The sequence below is a fragment of the Neophocaena asiaeorientalis genome, unplaced genomic scaffold, assembly GCF_003031525.2.
Source record: "Neophocaena asiaeorientalis asiaeorientalis breed wild unplaced genomic scaffold, Neophocaena_asiaeorientalis_V1.1 scaffold317, whole genome shotgun sequence".
In the NCBI taxonomy this organism is placed as follows: Eukaryota; Metazoa; Chordata; class Mammalia; order Artiodactyla; family Phocoenidae; genus Neophocaena; species Neophocaena asiaeorientalis.
Genome location: NW_020173114.1, coordinates 4035039 through 4053225, shown reverse-complemented (window position 1 = coordinate 4053225; position 18187 = coordinate 4035039).

Genomic DNA, 18187 nt, shown 5'->3' with positions numbered 1-18187 from the left:
CTGAGGAGCTGTATGAAATGAAAGACTATTACAGGCAAAAGGGAGCAGATTGGTCATTGTAGGGTTACTTTCCTTTAGGGGATGGCAGGGTAGCAGGCAGGTTACCTAACTAGTGCTGATCAGATGATTCCTGATTGACTGGTTTAAAATTCTACTCCTGGGAGAGCTGAAATTGTAATTAAGTCTCAGTTTGGTGATGTGGGGCTTAGCATAAGTAACCCCAGTTTGAGTCTGTTGTCTTGTTTTTTAACATGGGGAAATCAAGAGTTCTGTTAAGAGTGAGATGTCTGTTAGACCTTCAGATAGAGATGTGAGTAAGCCGTTAGATATATGAGTCTGGAGTTCAGGAGAGGTCTAAAGAGATATAAATTTGGGAGTTATTAGCTTATGGATGTACAGACCATCCATGGGATTGGATGACATCACCGAGGGAGGAAGTATAGATAAAGAAGGGGTCAGAGAAATTAAGCCCCAGAGCATTCCAACATTTGGAGACTAAGAAGATGAGAAAGCCAGGGTTTTTTTTTTTTTTTTTAAATAAATAACAGAAATGTATTTCTTATACTTCTGGAGGCTGGGAAGGTCAAGCCAGGATTCATCACAGGACTAACGAGGGAGGGAGAGAGGGAGAGAGAGAGGTAGAGGGGAGAGAGGGAGAGGGAGAGAGGGGAGAGAGGGAGAGGGAGAGAGGGGAGAGAGATCTGCAAAAAATGAGGGGAGGGACAAGGATGTAAGGAGGAATGCTAGGTGGGAGTATCATCTGATGTCATGAGGTTCAGCGCTGAAGCATTTAGAGGAGAGTGAGAGCCTATGCTCTGTGGAACAGGCTGTGGCAGGACTGACAGCCCAGGAGAGGCTGAGTGTTCAGGGTGCCCCCAGGGTTCAGACATTGCGAGTCATGAAGGGAGAGATCAGAGAAGAGGTTGGGGATGTAGGGATTTTATTGATGATGGAGAGATTCCTCCTCTCTGCTCCTGCCCCTCCCCAGGCCACCAAAGAGCTTCCAGTAATTTCCAGATCATTGCTCTCCTACCCCTGCCCCCATCTTCCCAAGAGAATGCCTCAGTCAGACTTTGGTGGAGGCAGTTGTGCTCAGAAGTTCTGAAGACACGAGAGACTAGACCAGGAGGCCGAAGGAAGGAAAGGATTTTTTTTTTTTTTTTTGCGGTACGCGGGCCTCTCACTGTTGTGGCCTCTCCCCTTGCAGAGCACAGGCTCCAGACGTGCAGGCTCAGCGGCCATGGCTCACGGGCCCTGCTAGTCCGCGGCATGTGGGATCTTCCCGGACCGGGGCACGAACCCACGTCCCCTGCATCGGCAGGCGGACTCTCAACCACTGCGCCACCAGGGAAGCCCAGGAAAGGATTTTGAAAGGGGTTAAGTCCTAATAAATAGCTGGGGTGGGAGAGAACATGGGAATGTGTTCCAGGTGGGCTTAGGAAAGAAGGGAAATGAGGAAGGTGGTAAAGAAATGTCTAGATTGACCTATATTCTTGTGGAGCTGGACAGAATTGGGGTAGAAGAAGGAGAGTATGAGAAGTCCTGCAGGGGTTATGAGTTGGACTCCCTTGAAGGTCAAGATATGAGAAACAAATGAAAGTCCTTTTCAATAATTTCTTCATTGAACTCTACTTCCTTGAATGCAGCAGTGCTTTGGGGCTGAGCTTATGGGTACTGGCTAGGGTAGGGTTTAAGATAAATAAAGATACTTGGACCCCACCTCAAGCCAAGGTTCTGGTCCTTGGAAGAGGCAAAAACCAGGTAGGCAATTCTTGTAGAATACTCTCATGAAAAACTTACCCAAGCCTATTCATTTATTCATCAATCCATACATCATCCAATCAGTCAATCAACCAACCAACCAACCAACCAACCCATCCCTATAATGTCAGCTCCAGGGGGCAGGGACTCTATCTCATTTTCTCTTATATCTCCAACACCTGGAGGAGTGCTTATTCATCCTGCAAATGTACGTTGCCTCCTGGCTTATGCCAGCCTCTGTGCCAAGTACTGATTTATGCTGGTGTACGAGGTAGGCATATTCCTGTGTTGCCCTTATGATATAACTCTCTATTGGAATCACAAATGAATAAATACATTTATAATTATAAGATGTGGTTTTGTTAAATGCTATAAAGGAAATGCACATGTTGGTGGGATAAAGAGTAAGGAGGGTCTTGAATTAGACTGGTTAAAGTAGTCCTCTCAGCTCAAGCCTGAAGAAGGAGACATGGCCGCCCATGGTGGTGAGAGAAGGAATATTTATTTTCTAAGCAGAGACAGCAGCAAATGTGAAGGACGTAAGGACTGAAAGGACAGACATACCTCTTTTTATTGCATCGTGCTTTATTGTGCTTTGCAGATACTGCATTTTTCACGAATTGAAGGGTTTGTGACAACCTTACATCAAGCAAGTCTATTGGAGTCATTTTTCCAATAGTGTTTGCTCACTTTGCGTCTCTGTGTCACATTTTGGTAATTCTAGCAATATTTCATACTTTTTCATTATTATAATATTTGTTTTGGTGATCTGTGATCAGTGACCTTTGGTGTTCCTATTGTAATTGTTTTTAAGTGCAACAAATCATGTCCTTTTAAGATGGCGAACTTAATTGATAAAAGTTGTGTGTGTTCTAAGTGCTCCACCGACTGGCCTTTTCCCCCATTTTTCTGCCCCCTTGGGCCTCCCTATTCCTCGAGATACAACAATGTTGAAATTAGGCTAATAAATAACCCTACAATGGCCTCTAAGTATTTAAGTGAAAGGAAGAGTTGCACATCATTCACTTTAAATCTAAAGCTAGAAATAATTAAGTTCAGTGAGGAAGGCACGTGGAAAGCTGAGACAGGCTGAAAGCTAGAGCTCTTGCATCAAACAGTCAGCCAAGTTGTGAATACAAAGAAAAGGTTCTTGAAGGACATTAAAAGTGCTACTTCAGTGAACACAGGAATGATAATTAGGTGAAACAGCCTTTTTACTGATAATGGGGAAAAGTTTTAGTGGTCTGGATAGAAGATCAAACCAGTCACAACATTTCCTTAAACCAAAGCCTAATCCAGAGCAAGGCCCCAACTCTCTTCAATCCCATGAAGGGTAAGAAAGTTAAGGAATCTGCAGAAGAAAAGTTTGAAACCAGCAGAGGTTGGTTCATGAGGTTTAAGAAAAGAAGCCATCTCCATAACATAAAAGTGCAAGTAGAAGCTGCAACCAATTATCCAGAAGATTTAGCTAAGATAGTTAATGAATGTGGCTACATTAAACAACAGATTTTCTTTTCTTGCCTTTCTTTTTTTTTTTTTTTCTTGGCCATGCTGAGCAGCTTGTGGGATCTTAGTTCCCTGACCAAGGATTGAACCTGGGCCCTTGGGAGTGAGAGCATGAAGTCATAACCACTGGACTGCCAGAGAATTCCGAGATTTTCAATATAAATGAAACAGCCTTCTATTAGAAGAAGATGCAATACAGGACTTTCATAGCTAAAGAAGAGAAGTCAATGCCTGGCTTCAAATCTTCAAAGGTCAGCCTGTACCTCTTGTTAGGGGCTAATGTAGCTGGTGAATTGAAATTGAAGCCCATGCTCTTTTAGCATTCTGAAAATCCTAGGGTCTTTAAGAATTAGGCTAAATCTACTCGCCTATGCTCTGTAAATGGAACAACAAAGCCTGAATGAAAGCACATCTGTTGACAACATGGTTTACTGAATATTCAAATCCCACTGTTGAGACCTATTGCTCAGAAAAAAAAAAGATTCCTTTCAAAATATTACTGCTCTTTGGGCTTCTCTGGTGTACAATGAGATTAATGTTGTTTTCATGGCTGCTAACACAACGTCCATTCTGCAGCCCATGAATCAAGAAGTAATTTCGACTTTCAAGTCTTATTCTTTAAGAAATACATTTCGTAAAGCTATAGCTGCCATAGATAGTGATTCCTGTGATGGAGTTGGGCCAAGGAAATTGAAAACCTTCTGGAAAGGATTCACCATTTTAGACGCCATTAAGAACACTTATAATTCACGGAAAGAGGTCAAAATATCAACATTCATAGGAGTTTGAAAGAAGTTGATTCCAGCCCTCATGGATGACTTGGAGGGGTTCAAGACTTCAGTGGAGGAAGTAACTGCAGATGTGGTGAAAACATCAAGAGAACCAGAATTAGAAGTGGAGCCTGAAGAGGGGACTGAATTGCTGCAATCTCATGGCAAGACTTTAACAGATGAGGAGTTGATTCTTATGGAGGAGCAAAGACAGTGGTTTCTTGAGATGGAAACTACTCCTGGTGAAGATGCTGTGAAGATTGTTGAAATAACAACAAAAGATTTAGAATATTACATAAAATGAATGGAGAAAGCAGCGGCAGGGTTTGAGAGGCTTGACTCCAATTTTGAAAAAAGTTCTGTGGGTAAAATGCTGTCAAACAGGATTGCATGCTACAGAGAAATCATTCATGAAAGGAAGAGTCAATCTGTGTGGCAAACTTCGTTGTTGTCTTATTGGAAGAAATTGCCTCAGACACCCCAACCTTCAGCAAACACTGCCTTGGTCAGTCAGCTGCCATCAACATCGAGGCAAGACCCTCCACCAGCAAAAAGATTATGACTCACTGAAGGGTCAGATGACAGCATTTTTAGCAATAAAGTATTTTTTCATTAAAATGTATACATTATTTTTTTAGACATAATGCTATTGCACACTTAATAGACTACAGTATAGTGTAAACATAACTTTTATATGCACTGGGGAACCAAAAAATTCCTGTGACTCGCAGTATTGTGATATTTGCTTTATTGCAGTGGTCTGGAACTGAACCCACAACATCTCCAAGGTAAGCCTGTATATTTATACTTTTTAATGAGAATGTTGTGACCGGTCAGTTGACTGAGGTCTCAGTTCCACATCTTCCAGCTGACTCTCTCTAGTTTTCCAATAGTTAAAATTTGCGAATGACATTATTTCTTTCAATCCTTTCCAATCTGAGGGACACAACGTGGTCCCTCATTGTTTTGATTGCATTTCTTTGACAATATTGGGGGTGAACAGCTTTTCAGGTGTTTATTGGGTGTTTGTTTTCCTTTTCTGAACTGCCAGTTCGTATCCCCTGCCAATTTTTCTATTTGGGATTTGTCATATTTTTATTGATCTGTTAAAAGTATTTTAAATCCATTTCCACTTCAAAAATAAATATTTTTACATTACTTCTGCCAAGAGAGGAAGAATAACCAAATGTCACATTTCAACACTAAGATGTGAGCAGTCTGGAAAGGCTACAGGCCTGCAAATTGACTTTTATATTCCTTGGTCCTTAAACTCCAACGATAGGGAGGGAGGTGACCGGGGGGCGCAGTCAGGAAAGTGCCGCTCCGATTCAGCAGCCGCCAGCCTCGGTTGCCAACCCCTTCCCTGGTTCCCACACTCTGGGCCTCCCCACTCCTACCGCCCCTTCACGCCGGGTGGTCTCCCGCTCAGGTTTGAGGCGATTATCTGGGATCAATATTTGAAATAGTTGTATTTTTTTCTAACTGGAGTTAAGTTTATAAGCTTTTTAAATTTAACCACCAAACACCAGAAATAGAAACCTGGAAGGGAGCCAGTATAGCTCTTGGTAGCCAAGGAGCTCGCCCTTCTCCCTGTTTTTCTTTGTTTTTCCCCAGAGTTACTGACATTCCCTTTCAAAAGCTGATTCCGCTACTTCTCAAATTCTTCATCTGAGTCGTTCATCTGATTCCCAGAGATCCAGCCTTCCCAGTCCAGCCCCTACCCCTGCCCAGCCCTGACACCTGAGATGTAACTGGGGCCTGAGCCACGTGACCTGGGCTCCAGCGCCGGTCGTTCCTTGCGGGGAGCTTTAGCGGCCAGCTCTGCAAATGGGAAAGGAGGCCCTGGTGGGTGGCGGATGGGGCACAAGAACGTCTGAAGGCTCTGAAGGCTGGTCCCTGCAAAGAGGCGAGGGGAGGGTTTTGTTCATACTAATCCCTAAGGGCTGGAGTAAGTCCATGCATTTATTCCACTCATTGTCATCATCATCATTTATTATTATGATTATATCAATCATCAAATATATATTCAGCTGTACTGTGTACCAGGCACTCCTGTAGGTGCTGGTGAACAAGACTAAATGGATATTGGTGAAATTTACAGCTCAGGGGGAAAGACAGACATGGAATAAATAATTCCACATCACAAATTCAATAAATACAAGTGTGAACATTCTGCTTAGTCAAGTGGGAACAATTTCATGGCCAAGCTTACAAGCTCCTTTCTGAATCCTTTGAAAGGATTCAGGGGAACAGGAAGGAGACTGCCCCTGGGACTTTTGATGGCAGTCCCTTTATTCTGCCTCCCATGTTTAGGGCTGGGCTGTCCTGAGAAAACAGATGACCCTGACATGAATAAGGAGACCTAAGGGGAGGGCACGGGCAGAAGCTGGGAGACACTGAAGCTGCTTTCCCTCCCTACTTGGGAAACTAGTCTCTAGGTTCAAGCTCATGACTCTTATGACCACCCTCAGCACTTTGGGACTGGTCCAAGACATGGCGGGATGGTCCCGGCTGACCTTCAAAGTCATCTGAGTCAGCTCTCACTGACCTGCACATTCAGGCCTCCTCCCCTCATCTCTCTGCTCTTGCACTTTCATGCTCAGAACTCATGTTCCAGATGGACTCAGCTGGCAAGCGTTTGAGACGTGTCTCAGCATCTTGTGATGTGTTCCTGGACCTCCGGGCCCCTGTGTGGGTTGAGTCACTGGCTCTGACTTGATTCCTGCTGCATGTGGTTCCCTTCTTCCTGGGTCCATAAACCAAAGCTCGTCATCTGAAAGCAGACCCCCAGGTCCCTGTGACAAGGCCTGGAGGGGACAGCTCTGCCATGAGGCACAGCCAGTTGGCTCTGCCCTCCAAGGATTCTTTTTTTCCCTTTTGTCCTCTACACTGATTCTTTCTCAGATTTCATTTCTCAAGGGATGGGATTAAAAGCAGCAGCCACTGGGTCTCTCTCCCTCCCAGCTCCCTTCTTCACTTCACTTTTGTTATAACTTTTTTATACCTGGGCTATGAGACTGAATGCAGCTGGGAAAGCTGCCAAAGCAGGAATATTGCTGTTCCATCCAAAAGGGCTAATTTCCTTTTCAGCAACTTGGAGGAGGAGGTGAGTTGGTGAAATCGGGAAATGCAAGGAGAGGGAGCTTTTGTTTTGTGGTTAAGAGACTGCTAGGATTCAAATCCTGTCACTTCCTAGCTGAATGGCTTTGGGCAAGTCTTCTGTGCTCAGTTTCCTCATCTATAAAATATAAATAAGCACCCAACTCATAAGACTATTGTGAAGATAAAAGGAGTTAAAGCATGTACAGGTCTTTAAAAAATCCCTAAAATATATGTTAGTAGTAGTGCTCTTATTGAAATTGTAGGCAATTATGGAGGTTCCTTTTAATAGATTTTTTACAACTTCAGGCTGGTAATAATGATTTTTAGGTATGGCTTCCCCCTTTCTGCCTTTTCTAGATTAGTACTCCAAAATAGCTAATCTGGCATGTTTTCTTCCATTTTCTGTCAACCGAGATCAATAGCACTTGGTTGGACTATTTGCTCCAGTATCTCTGGGCTCTGCTTCACCAAGGTTTGGGTGAGGGCTGGATAGGGGAAATGCATTCATGAGTGAACAATTCTTTTCTCCCCAAGCATGAGGGCTCCCCTCCTCCATGGCTGACCCCCAGGGAGAGCCTATTTGAATCATCCATCCATCAATCCATTTAATCCAAATGACTCACTTATTCCACACACATTGTTGGGTATCTACTATCTATTAGGTAGTGTGAGAGATACTAGGTCTAAGAAGTTGAAAAATAATCAGTTTCTGTGCTCAAGGAGCTCAAAGTCACAGGCAATTATAATCCTGGTGTATTAAGTGCTATTATAAAGGTAAGTGTGAGGTGACTTTATGCTAGGTATGGGGGTTTGATGGTGTTCTGTGCTGGGTTCTGGGACACTAGGAGGATTTGGCCAAGTGAAATGAAGGGGAGGACATTCTGGCCAAGAAAGCAGCTGGTGCAAATGCCTAGAGAGAACAGAGAGCAGGCTCTGAGCTGGGTGTGGATTCACTGGGAGGGGTGTGCCAGGATTGCTTGGGGGCTTCTCTCTAGCTTTTCCACTGATGGTCGATTGGAATCTGTTGTATTTACCCTATGCTTTCTTATTTCTTAATATTCCATCTCAAATGGTGCTCCAAAAATGGCGTGAATTTTAATAATTGTCGCTTGACCTATGTGAAGCTGGGAGATTCATTATGTGTTATGTATACGTTTTCACGCTTCTGGTTAAACACAATGGATTGAACATATGTGTTTATCTCAGATACCTTGTAAAAATATCATTGAAATGAGAGTAGAGGACACAAAAATAGGTATAAACTCACAAAGTCAAAGAGAGGAGACAACAGCAGATGAGAAATGTCAATAAATGTCTGGAATATGAAAATCAGATGAAAGAGAGCTACAAGGGGTCTTAGACTGAGCTCCTTGTGAAACAGACCCTGAGATGGAGATCTGATGCCGGAGGTTTATTGGACAGAGCTCTTGGGAACCACACCTGAGGGGGAGTGAAAGATACAGGGCTGGGCAGAGAGAAAAGTGGAACTGGGATGCAGTCACGGCAGTCTTAACTGACCTCACAGGAAGCTCTTCAGAGTGGTCCCAAATTGAAGCAAGGGACTCAGGCCTTTGTACCCCTCCACGGGCTAGTCATTGGATGTGGCTGCCCCTCGAAGGGAGATAATCTTGGGTGAGGCAGGTTCCTTCATCCGGGGCCAATTCCTGGGAAGAAACTCAGCTGTGAGCCTTCATCAGAAAATACTTCCAGCCGCTGGGAAATGAGAATCTCCATCAAAAAGGGAGCATCTGGGTGGCATACCCTAACACTCTCTACAAAGAGATTCAAAGGAGAAGCAAGCCCATTCATGCCACAGAGCCCCGGAAAGGCTGAGGAACTAATGATGAAGGAGCCTCTGAAGGCGAGGGGGCGGTGTGAGGCTGAAAACAGAGACAGCGTCTGAAAGGGTATATGAGGAGGCCCCCTCCTCTCCCCAACCCTGGCAGAGACTGAAGATTTACTGTTGGGGGAGGCTTTAACCAGAGAGGTTCCAGACCCCGAGACACTAGATATGGCAAGGTTGTGCAGGGGAGGTACCTGAAAATGTAAGAGTTGGAGACAGTCTTTGGAAAACAGGGAATTCCACATTCTGAATGTGAGACCTCCAGCTGCTTCCCCCACTTAGCTCACAGAACTTGAGCAGTCAGGCTTATAGAGACTAGGGGGGAGTCTAGAGAGGAAATTCATCTCTAGAGAGATTGGCCAGCCCAGGAGAAAAGACCTACCATATTGAGATTTGGGGCTTCTTGAATAAAAAAGCCAGCCAGTCACCTTATCACCCTAATGAAGATTACCAGGCACTAAACCTCACCCATGGTCACATAGCTTTTTTTTTTTTTAACTGATGTTCTTAAATTTTTAAAAAAAATTTGGGTCATATATTCACCTTTCTCTTTAACTTGCTGTCACAAGCCGGTAGATGGGGATCTAATGCTATTCTTTTAAATATTTTTTGTGTGGGAGGGGGCTAGGTCATAGATACACATATAGGAAATCTTCAAACAGTGGTACAGTCAGTAAAATATTCTCACTCCCATACCGTCTCCCGGTCCTTTTGCCCAAAGATAAACATCATTTTCTCCTCTATCCTTCCAGATATAGTGTGTATATGTATGTGCGTGTGTGTGCGTGTGTGTGCGTGTGTGTGTGTGTGTGTGTGTGTGTGTGTGTGTGTGTGTGTGTGTATGTACAGTCCCAGGAGGGATGTCCCCCAGCAGGAAATGAAGCTGGTAAATTGTCTCATTCATTTGGATCTACGGTCACATAGCTTTTAATCTGTTTTTTAATGCTTCAATTTCAAATATGGTCAGAGAGTCAATGATCATACTCATATATTTAGGGAAAAACTCAACATGAAAAACAGTTACAAAACAGAGAGATGGCAAAAGAAACTCAGAGGAAACAGACAATGCAGGAGGCAAAAGGAAAGTAAAAACAAAACAACAAAAACCCTTCAATGTCCTCAAAGTGATACACATGATGTTGCATTCTTGAAATAAGAACTGAATGCTATACAAAGGAACAACTACAGCATAAGAAAATTATTTCTCATTCATGAGTCCAATCAGTGGTAAAAAGATGGCAGAATGAGGTGAGACTCCAACTCCACAAAGTTATTCAAGCCTCAGCTGACAAAGTCTGTGCCATCTTTACCACGGAGCTCCTACTGTCACCCTGGGGGAGAGGAAGAGGCACTCTTAGGGGATTTTATGGATCAGGTCTGCAAGTGGAGAGCATCACTTCTGCTCACATTCCATCAGCTAAAAGGGACACAGCCTAGCTTTGTGCTCAGGGAGAAGGATCTGTTTGGGTGAACACACTGTAGTGTCTGCCACAAGAAGTGTTGGAAGTCAAGTCAGGGGATTCTCATAGCAGGCCTGGAAGTTAACTAGTCCAGATTAAAGCAGGCAATGGAAAGCTCCCGGAGGGAGTGTCTCTAGGAAAAGCTGGAACTGAAAGAGCACGAGACATTCAACTGAAAATGAAAGTTGAATTCAGGGGTTTTTACAATGTTCTTGTGAGTGTAGAAGAAATTATGGTAGTGAAAAATGAACAGATGCTAAAAGGGAGGAAATTATCCCCTATAGAAAAAACAAACAGTGAAGGAAAGAAAGGTAATCACTAAGTAGTGATTTAACCAAAAATTGTAACATATCTGTTTTGGAAGAGTGATGTAGGGTGAGGGATAATGAGAAGCAATAGTGCTGAATTCTCATCTTCTGTATACAGAGTCAATAGATAATACATAAAACCATTGACCTGAAAAGTAGCTGTATAACCCTATTGGTTAAAAATACAGACATAAACACCAGACAAAGTAGAAGAAAACACTTAAGAGGAAGATAAAGGAGACAGGGAGGAGTTAGTTGGGCTTCTGTGGTTGTTGTTTATAAACCTTATAATATTCTTTGACTTTTGAAACCTTGTATATATATTACCTCAAAAATAATAACGATATGTGTAAATCAACTATGCTTCAATTAAAAAAATAATAATGACATAAAAAGTCCATGCATAGGACAAGCTTCAGGCATGACTGGATCCAGGAACTCATCCAGATTTATCAGGGCTTGATTTCTCAGCTTTGCTCTCTGTTTTGACTTCATTTTTAGTTAGGCCCTTTTCATGGGGCATAGGACCTCCTTGCCTATGTTTTACTTCCCTCCTCCCTCTTCCTTCCTTCCTTCTTTCTTTCTCTCTTATTAAAAAAAATTTAATTGTGGTTACAAAGCACATATTTCCATCTTAACCATTTTTAAGTGTACACCTTAGTAGTGTTGGGTATATTCACATTGTTGTGTTACAGATCTCCAGAACTTTTACGTCTTGAAAAATGGAAAGTTTATATCCATTACACACAGCTCTTCCTTTCCCCCTCCCCCCAGCTCCTGGCAACCACGCTTCTACTTTCTGCTATTTTCTTATAGCTATTAGTGGCAGCAGAAAGAAACCTCACTTTCCTGACAATTCTGACAAAAGTCCCAGGATTGTTCCACTGGAGTGACCAGGGGTTGGCCAGCAACCCCCAAACAAATGGCCTGAGAGTCAGGGGTGAGTGGCTGCCCAAGAAGTGCTGACAGCAGAAGGGGCCAGGATTCCAGGCAAAGAAAACCAGCGGACTCCACAGAGGGAACAGTGGGAGGACCAGGCTGTGAGACAGCAGGCCCCACTCTGCTTAGACCCCGGCTGATTTAGAGCTTACTGTTATCTCCATGATCTTTCCAGCAAGCAAGTTTATCTCAACTCGCCACCGAACTCTTTTAAACCTCTTTAATACAAACTTCTTTTTAAGAGTTATTATTCGGGTAAGAGGAAAATTGTGATTATTATTACCTTTAACCTTCTTTGGAAATGTTCATTAGTTATTTGTTTCTTTTCTTATGAATTGTCTGTTCATGCTCTTTGCCCATCCACAGTATTAATAAACACATTTATCGGACTTCCCAATTCTAATAAATGTGCAAAAATATGTTTTAAAATATATCTCATAGAAACTTGTACAAGACTTTAGAGATTACCTAGTAGTGTGACTCTCAATTTACAAAAAAGAAAACTAAAGGATTGAGAAGTGAAGTGTGAAGCCAGCTCTAGAACCCTGTTGGTAATGGCTGAAGGAAGAGAAAACCCAGTTTGATCCTCCACCTGTTAGATTACGCAGCCCCTTCAATTACTCCTAAATTTGGTTCCCCCCAATGTCACATTTCCTGCCCAATCAATTTTCAGGGATGACAGAGAGCCACCTTTATTTTCCCACAGTTTGCAGCATTTTTAAAGGACGGAATAAATAGCTGAGAAGATTTTTAAGCTAACTTGGGGCTTCTTGTGACTTCGTGCATGAGGGCAACCCTTCCTATTTCACCTCGCAAATCTCCACTCCTGCTAGCGCTGTATTGGACTGTGTTTTGCCATTTAAATAATACAAGTTACAGGGGGAAAAAAAGAAGATTAGTCTTGTAACCCTATCAAAGAATGAGAAGAGAATGAAATGCTGATTTTTTGCAGGGGGAGGGAATAAAAAGGGTAGAACAACCATCGCAGTGTTGTCCCCAGTGCCTTTTTGCTTTGCAGTACTGGATTCTCATGAAGCTCTTGACCACAGAAAAGATGGAAAATATGCTGGCTGGAATGAAACATTCGGTGCTCCACACTTAGCGTTAGTGATACGGTTGCTGTGTGGGCCACAGCAGATGTAATTTGTAGAAGAGTAACTGGAGGGTTTAGTGTTTCAAAATGGAAACTGAACTCTAAGGAACATGAGGCATTGGGCAGGATTTTCTCTCACTGAGGAAATCTCTTTGTCCAGAGTAAACTTTAAGCAATTGTGTTTTGTTGACTCTAAGTTTCAAGACTAATCAAGTATCTACTGCAGTTTGGAAGGCTAACTGTTGAACTCTATTTTTATCTGTTAACTTCATGTTTCCTTTTTCCTTGACAGTGTGCACCACTCAAGTGATAATAGGTTAGACAGTTGCCTCAGTTAGGCTGCTGGTGGGAGAATAGATGAATTTTCTTCAGTAGATAATAGCGAGATTTAGAATTATTGAGAGATGGGACTAGAGCTTCAGATGGACAAATCTTCAATGATAAAAGCAGGAGGGCAGAGTTAGAGTTAATGATAATAATAGGTAGAGCACTTAGTATGTATCAGACATTGTAGGAAACCTTCACAGGTATTATCTCATTTAATGTTCATAACAATCCATGAGGTGGGTACTGTTATTTTTATTCACAGATGAATAGGCTGAGGTTCAGAGTAGTAAAGTTACTTGCCCAAAGTCACACAGCTAGACTTCTTGGGGCCAGAGCAAGCCGTCTGACTCTAGGACCCTGGGCTCTTAGTCTCTCTCTTTAAAAGCTCCATGATTGCCCTGGAGGTTATATCCCCTGCTCCTGAAATAGTGCTTGGCAAATAGTAGGTGCCCCCAAAATATTAACCAGCTGAATATATGAATACTCCATGCTGCCTTGGCCTGGGTGAGGATCAGTGTGCTCTGCAAGCCAGGGAGACCTGAATGCTGCATTTAGATGGCCTTTCAAACTTCTTAGAACTTTCTTTTCAAACTGAGACCTTCTTGGATAATTGTCACAGTAACAAACCCTCTTTGTTTTAACAGAATGAAAATACATATTTAAAAGTGGTAATTATTATGATTATCACAGAGTTATTTTTTAAAGTGGGAAAAAAAAAGGTAATTACTGAATGTCCAATGGCAGGGAGTTGGTTAAATAAATCGTGGAATGCAATGGTGGAATATTTAACAGCTGTTAAAAATCAAGTTGTAGAATACCGCATGGCATAAAACACATTCGTGATACATCGTTCAGGGGAAAAAAACAGGTTACAAAATACTCTGAAGAGCATTAGCTCAATAATGTACACATATTTATGCATAGAAAAAAGTCTGAAGGAAAATATAATAAAGTGTAAATTGTAGTTATTTCTGTGTGGCGAGAGTATGGTGGTTTTAATTTTCTTCTTTGTTACGTTTAAAATTTTTTTCAAATTTTCTACAGTAACTATAAATTTTATATTCAGAAAAAAAGCAGTAACATGATTTTTTAAAAAACAGCTATTATCACATTTTGATTCTTGTTTTAAAGTTAAGATACGAAGTTATAATTTAATGAACGACATCATAGTGTAGCTGGTAAGAACATGGTCAGTGGAGCCAGACTGCCAGTGTTCAATCCCAGCTGTACCATTTATAAGCTGTGTGACCTTGGTGAAATTACTTATCTGTGATTCAGTTTTTATATGTGTAAAATGGAGAAGAAATTACTTCCTACTTCAAAGAGTTGTTATGAGGATTGAATGCATTACTATAGCTAAAGCATTTGGAACCGTCTGTTTGAGTTTATTATTAGTTTATCATTAGAAATTCTCCCAGATTCTCTTATCCCATCTTTAAAAATGCACAGGCAGGGGCACACCTAGGTCAGGCATTTTAAAGCCTACTTACTTGGGACTCTGGTACAAATGTGTGACTAGGATATGCCAAAAGGACGCCAGGAAGACGCCCAGCTGGGCCTCCCAGGGCTCAGTATCACCATGAAAATAAGCAGATTTTGCAAAAACACAGATTTATTATGTCCTCACTTATTAGTGAGATTAACCAAAATATAGTTAAAACTGGGAAAAATATTCAAATACAGGGGAGAGATAATTCTTCCTATCTCAACCCTCAAATCACCTTCTACCATGACCCTTGACCTCCCTATGTCCCCCAATTATAAGCCACCTTGTGAACATTCAAATTCGTGTCTTCTTCTCTCTCAGTCCTCATCGTTTACCCTCCTCACACCCCATCCCTTGGCAAGCACCCCACTCCCACTCCCAGACCTGGCTTTAACAACTGACCCCCACGCAGAAGAGGCTGAATTCCACACCAGCCTGCAACAGCCCTGACCTCTCGGACTCCTGAGGTCCTGGGAAAGGGAGCCTGAACCTGACCCTGTCAGGAAAGTGGGAATGGCAGTGAGATGTCCCCCACAGGACCTGCTCCCAGGCTGGCCTTATCCTGGTTTGGGGGCTGGGATTTCCTGCCCGGAAGCACCAGGCCTGGACACAATGGGAGTTATCAGTCACCATCGGGGGATCAGAACCATGGTAGGAGCCCTCCACTTAGCTGTGGGTTTTCCAGGCCTTTCCTGTGTGAATCTTTACTTCCGCGGAAGCTCTTGTTTTGGTCTTTTCCAAGATGGAAGCCCTTCCCCCAGCTTCCTACCCTCTGTCACTTTGGGTCAGCTGCCTTTCACTTCTCATCATTTGGGTCTAAGTCAACTTAAGATGGTAATGACCAGAGTCTAGGTAAGGAAACTGTTTCCACTCTTTCTAGACCTCTTTTATTTTTTAAATTATAGGTGAACTTGATGTATTAACTTAATAGTCTTCCATGATAATAATATCATCAACTGAGAAAATTAATAAATTACGCCTGTATTGAGGTTTACATTCTTAATCTAAGGCTTATTTGGCTTATTTAACAGTACTCAATAGAGGTTTTTTTATATTAAAAAACAAGGGTTTTTTTTTTAAACCCAATAGTTTACTTACTAGAAAATATTTAAAAGGAAACATAATTTATCATGTTGCAAGTCTTAATAATACAAACAACAGATTCACTTAAAAAATTTCTGTTACAGAATAATAGCTATCACTTACTGCATACTTACAATATGCATCAAGTGGTTTACTCATGTTAGCTCGTTCAGTCCTCAAGACCACCTATTTTATGAGTGACAAAACTGATCCTGAGAGAGGCTGAATAACTCACTGAGATCACTCAGGGTGTAAACTGAGTTTTGAACTCAGCCTGCGTGACCACAACTTTGGTGCTTTTAACCCTACGCTCTACTGCTGCCTCCCAAAGTAGCTGAGACCGCTCACATCTACCGACAATCGCAAATATTATTGCACTATTGGACATGACGTTAGGTCTGAAAGCTTGTCTCCCCTGATTCATACTAACCCCAGCCACAGCTTCTCAAAACTCACCTCGCCCACAGGACTTTAGCATCTCTAAGCTCAGAAAAGAAGAAAAGATGATGGTGTTTGTTCCCATAGACCCACCTGTGATTCAAAAGATAAACTAAGCTAAACCACAAAGAAAGTGTCAACAAGTTAAAGAAAGGTATGATTTTTCTGTATATCTGTGTATATGATAACGTATATGATATAATAGCAGATACTTTACAAACAATTCTTGGGATGTTCTATCTTTCTAGACTTTCTATCTTTATCTGCCTATAGGGTCATTGCCAATTCCTACTTCCCAAGTTGGATGTGGGAAAAGAGAAAGCAAAGCAAAGGAAAAGAAAGGAGGGAAGGAGAAGGAGGAAGAAAAGTGCATCTGCTCAGAAATGGAGGTGTGGGATTAAACCCAACCAAGGACAACCTGCTGTCCCCTCCCGTCAGCCCCAGGATTCCTGAGCAGGCATCCCTTTGTCCTCTCCTGCAGGAGGGTGAGCTGCTTCCGGGAGTGTGCCCCCCACAAGGGAGGAGGGACAGCCAGGTCTGGGGGACCGCAAGCGGGAGACCTGCTCTGACTCAGAGGGGATGAGCCAGACTTGCACCTCCCTGTTTATACTTGGATTCTATTGGGACCCATTGTACAATGACTCAGATCAGCTGTCATTGCCCTGCGAAGCCTGAGGGATGGATGTCAGTGCCTTCTCTGGGTTAACACCCCAGAAGTCAATTTAATGTAGTTAATTGATTTTTGTGACATTCAGCCAGCTGCCTGAGGGGTGGATCTCTGAGATCATGATGACACATATGCCTGTGGCTCCTCGGGTCTCTGCAGTTGCTGTGGTTTCCACGGGACTTTGGGTCACATGCAGGGCCACTGGTGCACTTAGAGGAGCACCATCCTGGAATGTGGTCCATGTGAGAACCTGGGAGGCAGGAAAGTGGGCACTTTCCAGGGAAGGATGGTGCTTTGCCATCAGAGGAGCCATCCTGCTGCACCCCTTAGGCTAGGTGACCTCATGCAAGTGGGTGCCTTCATGGCCTCCATAGAAAAAAGCAACTGTGGGTCCTTTTGGGGTGCTGTGAAAGCCATGTGCCTTGAGGGAGCTTGGAGGTTTTCTAGGGGAATCCAAATTTATTGACCAAGGGCCCTGAGATTTCCTAGAGAGAGTTCTGAGTTTTGGCCGGGGATCCTTCTTCCCAAGTTGACATTCATGGCCTTTGTACAAGTTCATGGTGACTCGTTTGTATATTGGGAAAGCACTGCTATCCAGCAAATCCTTGGCGGTCTTGTGACCTGGACAAGGAAAAAGTCCAGTTCTGGACTCCAGTGCTGTGTCATCCACGTGAATGGCTTCAATCCAACCACGATGAGGAAATTTGGCCTTCTCTGTGGGGACTGCTCCATCAGCCCGATGCAGAAACTTTGGATGCCCAATGATATGGACTCACACAGGTCTAAGGGCCGAGGTGGAGGGTGGGGAGTGAGAGCTGAGGAAGGGCTGTTCCCACAGTTACAAGGGGCGCCACCGCCCCTGCTTTCCCCCTTTGCCCTTACCACCCCTGTCTCCTAGCACCCCCTCGGAGGCAGCCCAACACCACCTTCCCCTGCCTGGGGTGAGGGTAGGGATATCCTCCCTGGGTCACCTGGCTCAGCCCAGCCTACCATTTCCAAGTGCAACACATACTTTATTCAACACCAGGCCAAGGTCTTTTGGCTGAGAGAACAGAGCCCTCAGCCTCCTCCCATGACCTTCTGGCTGAAATGCCCACTCACACCAGACAGTGGATGAAGGTTGCTCTTCCCAACAATTAGCTCTTCAGCTCTTTGGTTCCTTGTTCCCAGTTCTCAATTCAGTAAAGTTCCAAACGTGATTAAAAATAAAACAGGAGATAATGGTTTGGAAGACAAAGGAGATTTGTTCCCCCTTCTCCAGATGAAGGATGATTGTAAGGACAGAGCCTGGTCTCTGAGGATTTTTTGGTTTAGGTAATATGTACTTTGGGTAGTCACAATCTTTTCAAGGGGCTTTTTCACTGCATTGAAGAAAGTGCCTTAGCTTCATTTGGGAAATAGAGG